At 39.2% G+C, this 8,686-nt stretch overlaps 1 long non-coding RNA gene across 1 annotated transcript; it reads left to right on the top strand.

Moving 5' to 3' along the window:
* Positions 1-6,104: 6,104 nt before the first annotated feature.
* On the top strand, positions 6,105-8,154 carry LOC116587701. Its single transcript, XR_004284585.1, has 3 exons — positions 6,105-6,419; positions 7,280-7,485; positions 7,943-8,154. It is a non-coding gene; the product is annotated as an uncharacterized LOC116587701 (long non-coding RNA).
* The last annotated feature ends 532 nt before the right edge of the window (positions 8,155-8,686 follow it).

Raw genomic sequence — 8,686 nt, 5'->3', positions numbered from 1 at the left:
AAGAGTCCCAATTAATAAAAATAAGAAAGAAAGGGAAAACAAAACAAAACAAAAAAACAGATCCCAATCATGGAGTGAATGTCTTGGGTGGTACAGAATAGTGACCAAAAAACCAGACTTTTGTGACCATAATCCAGCACCAGACTGCCTGGGTTGAAATCCCAGTCCTGTCTCTTACAAACAGTTTGACCTCTGACAAGTTTTCACACTTTTGCCCCACATATAAAACGGGGATAATAATACTACCTACTCCATATTATCAGTGTCAGTGGTAAAGAAGGTAATACATGTCAGGTACTCCCAAAGAATCTAGCATGTAGTAAACATGCAATAGTTGTTGGATATTTTTACTCTATTCATATGCTAAATGGAGCTCTTGGCTGATCCTTCTCATGACTACTTTTAAATCATCATCATGATAATAATAATATGAGCTAAATGATAGTTGAATGTTTACCACATACCAGACACATTCTAAGTGCTTTCTTGATATTTTCTCACTCAATCCTCCTCACAACCTTTAAGTAATTACTACTTGTTACTATTTTTATTCTCATTTTATAGATGAGGAAACTGAAGCCCAAGGAGGTTAAATAATGTGCCCGAGGGCATTTCATAAGGATGGTGTGGATTTAAACCGAGCTCTGCCTGTGTGGCATTGCTCATCACTATTTGGTGAGCCACCAGTACACACATATGGTTATTAAATATGACAATGCCGCTGTGACCCTGCCTTCACTCTTGCCATTTGCTGGCCTCCTAAGCCCACCCAATGTCATCCCACCCGCCCAGATTCCACTCCTCAGTGAGCTTGTTTCATGTCCACTCACCCTGTGCATCTTTCCAGATACCTGTCTCTCATCTCTGAGCCACACTTAGCACTCAGGGACTGAAACACACTATCAGGTTCTACACTGGTTTCACATCTCCCCAACTGCACTTTGCAACCAAGACAGAAAAATACATTTTATGTTTTTCTTCTATGTCACACAATCCTTAACAAAACAAATATTCATGAATCGATGAGCTCGTTAGTTAATGCAACACATTAAGCTCCAGCATCCATTTGGATTTAAATACATGTTTATTATTTAGATACATGTTGTCAGTGGCAGAATTTAGAAGAAACATTCTTCCCGATCTCCCGATTGGAGAGACCAATATAATAATTGCAAATTCTTATACCAGTGGTTAATCTTTACCATACGACCATAGTAATTTCTCGGTGTTGGATTTTTCTACATGTTCATTATGAGGTACTACAGAAAGAGCCAGGCATCCTTCACGTTCACCTTTTGTCCAGTTTAGTTTCATTTCAGCATATAAGCTAGGTCTTAGATCATTGGTAAATGAAAAGAACAAGGTTATTTGCAATGGTCATTTAAAAGAGAGATAGAGAGAGAGAGAGAAATGAGAGTTAAGGGAAGGACTTCAAATGTAATTTACCAAAATCCAACTACATCCTTGACCTATGAAGACCCCAATAAGGCATTAATTACTAAAGGATTAACACTTCTCTCCATTGTAACAATGGAGTCCTCTGTCAATGGGAAATGATAACAATATTTGCATTCATCCATTAGCTAGGATTCACAGATTATGAGAAAGGTCTTAACACTCTTCCTAAATGAAGTTAAGCAACCCCAATGAAAAGGAAGAGTTCCTTTCATCATCTGAAAGGACTCGAACAATTTTGAAAAATCCCAGGAACACCTTATTCAGTGCCCTGCCCAAAGCTAGAGCCCGAAGCACTGCCCAAAGCCTCATGAATGTGTTGACTCCAATACTTGTCCTGCTTGCACACAACCAGCTATACTGCATCAGCCACTGATTCCAAGGATATTGTATAAGAAACTATTTCTTTGTTCTGCTGCACTCTGCACTCAGCCTTCCCCTTTCCCGCTATCCACTCACATGACTGTCCAGTTTCAAAGTGGATGCAATGACTCCGTGAGAGAGAATAATAGAAATAAACACCATTTCTTCCCTCAGTGAATCAACATGTTACAGCCATGTTGGAAAAGTGAATACCATTAGTACAGTAAATTTCACTTACAAACATTTGAGTTATTGTTCCTAAACTACATTCTGACACCATCTCTACTGCTTATCCCTTCAAATAGGATTTTGTACTTTTTGTGGAATGACATGACTCTTTTTTAAAATGTAGCAAATATACTCAGTCCAGGGAAATAATAAAAGGATTTATGCATAGTATATACACCCTCAGAGGAATTTTTCTTAATCTTTTCAAGTTTGTCTTCCCATCTAGGTCAAGTCAGTAATGGTGCCAAAGTCTTTATGGGCAAAAGGAAGCCTTTTACACGCTTATAATCTTGAAAGATGAATGGAAAACTATCTAAGAACTTTCCTTCATGTTCACTTTTCCTTCGTGAAAAGGTTATTTGATTGAAAATAATAGAGTTGACAAAAGTGCCAAATTCCACCAAATTTCTGCCACAATTTAAACTAGACACATCTCCCTCACACACCCTGAAGTCAGCTCAGTGCTCTTCAGCAACAGGAAGGAATATGGCAGCATCATTGTATAGCTTGGTGTGGTCAGCAGACCCCCATGATTTTCATCCCCTTGTGTGACACCCATGACTATGTTGCAATACTTGGAGAAAGAGAGTTTGCAGATGTTATTAAGGTTACTAATCAGCTGACCTTGCATTAATCAAAAGGGAGATAGTGTGGGAGAGTCTCAGCTAATCACATGAGACCTTTTAACACAGTGTTTTCTCCAGCTGGTGGCAGAGAGGGAACGTGAGGGAAGCTCTTCTTTATCATTGAGATGGAAGGAGCCATGGAACAAAGACCTGAGTGTGTCCTACAGGAGTGGAGAGTGTGCCTGTCCAGCTTCTGGCAAAAAAACAAGGACCTCACTCCTGCAACCTCAGGAACCTGAATTCTGCCAGTAATCTGAATAAGCATGGAAGCATTCTTTCCAGAACTTCCAATTTAGCCCAGCTGACCCCCTGATTTTTTTCCTGTGAGATCCTAAGCAGAGAACCCAGGTATAACTGACCTGCAGAACTATGAGTTAATAAATAGATGTTGTTCAAAGTTCTTAAATTTGTGGTGATTTATTACAAAGCAATAGAAAATAAACCTACTTTGTATTAACTGAGAAAGGGTCCCCAAGCTTTCCCACTATTCTTCTGCTCCAAGTCTCCTTTCCAACCAAAATGTATTTATTGGTTCTTAAACATACCTTTTGCTTTTGCCCACTCAGCCTTTACACACATTTATTGGCCATGCTGGAAGGCTGCTTTGCTGTTTAGCCAAGGCCTTCGAGACCAACTCATAGCTTATCACCTGAAGAAAAGGAGCCTGACACAATTTTCTCTCCAAAATCAAATAATCTTCACCCGTATAATTCAATTGACAATCATGCCCTGCTTTGTGGCACCTTTTCTTATGTGGCCTATATTTTTATTTTATTACTACTTATTTTCTTCCTAATTAGATAGTAAGGCTCTTGAAAGCAAGCACTCCTAATTTTTATGCTAATACACTCTACCTAATACAACCATTGCACATCATAGGCCCCCAAAAATTATTTGTTCATTTGTTTTGTTCTAAAGAATCTCTCTTCAATCTTAATGAGATTAAATGACACCAGAAGTCCAAAGAAAACCTCATTAGCCAAGCCATGGGGAGCTCAGCAGTGACCTGCCCCACATTCCACTTGGCCTTTCACTACTGTGAACCCTAAACACACTTAAACTGTCAAAATTAAAAATGTAACTGCAAAAACAAGATAATCATAGAAAGTAATTTTTGCCAATTGATTTGTGTGACTTTCAATGACATTGTAAGCTCCCAACTCTTCCCTGTGCTGCCAATTTGCATAGAAACGGATGCTTTCTCTATGGGCCATATTTACAATGAATACACTATTCGCATAAATGTGCAAGAGAAAAAAAGACCAGCAGTAAATATAAAGAGCATTGAACTGAACATTGTTAACAATTAAGAATGATCAACCTAACAGGCATGAAGGAGCAAAGGCCGGAAGTCACCCATGGTGTTGCAAGCCATGTAGACTTGGTATAATCTCTTGAAATACAAATAGGGCTTAAAATCCCAGCTAAGACATTTACTAAACTAAATGAACCTATTTTAAGGTTCCAGGGAAAAGCAACAAGAATGCAATTTGGGAAAATAATGAAAGTCAACTTCGCCACACTCCAGTGCCTCCCTCTGTGATGTCACCATCTGACCCCATAGCAACATGTTGCTCCATAAACACCTGAAAATTAAATTAAAACTTCAAAAATATCGCTATTTTTCTTTGTTTCTCAAAGGAAAAGATAAAATAAAAATCAATTTTACATGCATTTTATGTGTTCTTTATTATACACAGAATCACAGAACCTGAGGCCTGGCTGAGACCCTGACAAGCTCTTTTGTTTATTCTTTGGCATTAGGCAGGCCCACACTTAATCCTTCCTTGATAGGAAAATCTCTATCATTTCTAAAGGCTTTCAGAGAAGGAGATTTCTTAGACTCTCTCTAACGCACTAAGGTAGTTAATAACTTTTCTTATTATCTAGCCTAAATCCTTCAGTCTATGCTTAAGACTCATTTGTTCTTGTCTAACTATTCACTAGAGGTCGGAGGTGGGGGTGGGATTTATCACTCTCTTTCACATAAGAAATAGTCATATACTGATAATAATTATAGAATCAGCTCTGTGATCTCATAATGAAATATTCCAAGTCTAATGGTAGCTCTCCACTGAATGTTCTGCAACTTTTCCTGCCTGCCTTTATCTATAAACCTCAAAAATGTTTGCTGACCTCTGTTAAGAAGTTAATTACCTGACACTGAAGTCCGTGGTAGTTCTTGTGCGTTACACCTTGGACATCTGTCCAGGGCCCTATCTCAGGAATAAAAGATGACATCAATCATGCTAGCCTTTCCTTACCCCTACAAACAAATTTACGAAGATAATTCAGTTAGATGAGTACTGAGGGCAGCTATGAAATGTGAAAACAAGTCATAGAAAGGTTGTCTATATAGAAAAATAAGACAAAGGAAGTTAGATCACCATGTTACTAGCCGCTAGCCCTGGATAATGGTTGGATTATGTGCATATGTGTTTTATCTTTTATCCTCCACTATACTTTTCCATTTTCTCCAAACTTTTTACTATGTATTATATTTTAACTAGAAAAGAAGAAATTGCATGTGTATAATATGTGTTGGAAGGGGGCAAGGCAGAGCTGCTCCCTGGGGTTAAATGTGAGTGAGGTGATAGGTGACCAATCATCCCAGTTTTCACTCTTAAGTCCTGAATTGCAGAAAATTCCTCAGTCCCAATCAAACCTGGATAGTTGGTCACCATAGAGGAAACCCGGTGAGGGGACATCATAGATGTTGTCTATGGACAGCCAAGAGTGGGAGGAATAACAGAGCCATTATTTTTCCTACCAAGTGGAAACCACTTACCTCTGCCTGATGGATGAGCTGCTCTGAATCCTAAAATTTGGAGGATCAAAGTAATACTCTAATACATGGAAAGGTAAGAGCAAGTCTGTGTTAGAACCATGTTCTCTTTTTCATCTATATAGACACATTGCTGACTCAAGTCAAGGTAATAAAGTCATTTGAGATTGAATCAGAACAGAAAATTTTAGACTTATTTGCTTTGCTGCTTCTTTATCTTCTTCTCTCTCTCTCTCTCTCTCTCTCTCCCTCTTCTTTCTTTCTTTCTTCTTTCTTTGTCACTCAGGTCTCAGGAACTCAGAAATGCCAGGAACACATCTTTAAGAGCCAACTGAAAGACACAGATGTGGCTTCAGGTCAGCATGTTGACTCTAGTCCCTGTACCAGTTTCCGCCCATGGGGCCAGCTCTGGGCAAAACTCTGCTGGAGAAGCACGATGCTAAATCTCTACTCTGGTCAGAACCAGCCTTCCCTCCATCAGGAAGGAGCCTTGTGACTCTCCAGTGGCCTTAGCTTGATGAAGTGCATTTGTTTCCCAAGTCATTGTGTGGTAACAGTAGATCCCTAGGAGACAGTTTAATAGCTTTTAAAAGCAAATGTTCAAGTGAAGCATATGTAGCTCTGAGCAAAACCACAGACAACTCTTACCTGCAAGCCGCCATTTACCCACCCATAAAAACAGTAATAATCGCAAATTTCACCTCCCAGGTAATGCATGCCATAGGCCTAGAACAGAGCCCAGCATATAGTGAGCATATGTAATATATATACCACGCCAATTTATGTACCAGCAAAAAATGAGTCATAATTACAGTCTTCCTTAATACAGAATCAGTCTCAATCACATTAAATATTTACTGAACACTCATTAAGGGCCAGACTAGGCTAAATATCCGAATACAAGATAAATAAGATGTGACCTCTGTCCTCAAGGAGTTTATGGTCCAGTTCAGGAAATACAGGTAAGCAGATAATTTCAGCACCAACTGGTCTGTTCTCAGAGAGCTCTCTGAGTCACAAAGCATGTGGGTACTGAGAATTGGAGAGAGTAACAGTAGAGAAGCTTTCATGGAGGGGAGTTTTGTTAGAATTAAATCTTTCAAATAATATACTTTTAATTTTTTTATTTTAAAAATATACAACTTCACTATTTAAAAAAGTAAAAAAACACATAGGAAAGAGAAAAAAGTTAAAACCACTTGGGACCTCAGTGCCAAGAAATAAAAAACTTTTAGCATTTATATCTTTCCGTAATTTTTATATAGATATGAAAACTACATATGTATTCCTGATGATAAATACTATTTTGTAATCTGATTTCTTTTTTCACTTAAAAATATAGCATAAGCTTTTTTCCATATCAAAACATATAAAGAATAAAGTACAACTTTTTAAATGGTTGCTTAGCATTCTACTGTAAATGTATATGTAATTCTCTTTTTGGCCAAAACTTCTCGTGATTTCCAAATGATTTATGCGGGACACTCTCATTCAGTGGGAACTAGATTTGTTTAACAAGAGGAATGGCTTGATGTGATTGTCAAAAAACAACCAAGCAGCATGAAAGATGGATCTTAGCAAAAAGAATTCAGAGGCCACCAATATTCCAGGGCATGAATTAAGGTCATAGTGGGCATTTAGGGAAAGACCCAGCCTAGGGATCCAGGAGTGTGAATTTATAGGACTTGGAAGCTAACAGTGAGGGACTAAGGCAGGGTCATGTTTGATAGGGGTTTTATCTCCTGGATACTTATTAAGCAATAGAAGGATCCCAAAAACTGTGTGTTTGGGAGGAATGTGAATCTTATTCATTTCTATTCAGGAAGTACTGAGGTTGAAGGGCATATGAAATGCTGACATGGGGATCACTGAATTAGAGAGCTCCAGATTACTTCCAGGACGGAGAACATATGGACATGGCAGTGAAGACTTGGCCATAGAGATCATGCAGGGAAGCTGGGGACGTGTGCAAGACCATAACGGAGGACAGACTACGACAGGCACCAGACCCGGAGTCTGAGATAGGAGGTATGCATAGAAGAGTCTCTGGAAAAAAGCCTTGGAGGAAAAGGCTTATCTCTGACAGTCCCATGCTGCGGGAGGACTGGGAAAATCCCCGGGGGCTTGTTAGCTCTTCTGTGGACATGCCCTTCCCCTGGGGTGCAACCATCATCAATAACTTAGTAATAAATGTTAGGACCTTACCAAAGGCCTACGGTAGGGTTTCAGGCTTAGCTATTTTGATTGAGCAGTAAAATACCCTAGAGGAGTATCTCTCAAACTCTGCTAGAGTACACCCATAAAAAATGGGGGAAGACTTTTATAGTCACATAAATTTGAGAACACAGAAGCAAGCATTTAAATGGGATTCTTCACTACAGGACTTCTCAGAAGCTTTAATACGCTATTGTAATTGTGCTAACCCCAGAGAGAAATGTGGTGGATGGCATCTCCCAAATTTCTATAAACACAAAATTCTTTCCAGATGGAACACCCCTAGCAACTCTAAGATCACTCATGTTCCAAAAAGGCAATGGAAGGAATGCTGACCAAGGAACGCCGGGCAGGTACTACACACAAGCCCAAACTGAATTACTTGCAATAACAAAACAAAGCAGCTAATTTACTTTGTGTGCAACAAAATAGGTCAAATACCAAAGGGAGAAAAGCATTAAAGGCAAGGAATCTTTTGGTGCCATATTTCATCAGCTCGGAGAGTCACATTTCTTTTTACATCTTTACGTCTCTGAAATCCAAAATCGGGATGTGTCCCAGAGCTGGTGTCTGAGAATCTTTGTGTGCCCTGTGACAATCGTGACAGAGTTCTATTGTCCAAGCATCACCGAATATCAGCAACTCGGAAAAGAAAATCTCCAAAAATTAAAAATGCACTTTTGTAAAAGAGCTCACAGTCAAAAGTGGGTGAGGAGCAGGTCTGTGGTGATGCTGAATGGGCAGCGGCATCTCTGACCTGGGAGTCAAAGCAGGCTCATACCATTTAATAGCAGAGCCCGTAAGCAGCTCTGCACCAATGGCTTTTAGTTATTTCACCAATTCTTTAAGAAACGATGAGCCATCGGCATCTTCAAAGGCACAGGAACGTCCACAAACATGGACAGCAATGACAATAAATGAGAAGTGACCCAGAATACCAGGACTGTGGATGTTAAGAAGTTTTAGGAATACCCCAATCAGCTCACATCCCTTATATTTTCCTTTTTTTCTGTAG

The sequence above is a fragment of the Mustela erminea genome, chromosome 4 (genome assembly GCF_009829155.1).
Source record: "Mustela erminea isolate mMusErm1 chromosome 4, mMusErm1.Pri, whole genome shotgun sequence".
NCBI lineage: Eukaryota > Metazoa > Chordata > Mammalia > Carnivora > Mustelidae > Mustela > Mustela erminea.
The sequence above is the reverse complement of the archived record's forward strand: the minus strand, read 5'-3'. Positions and strand labels throughout refer to the sequence as shown.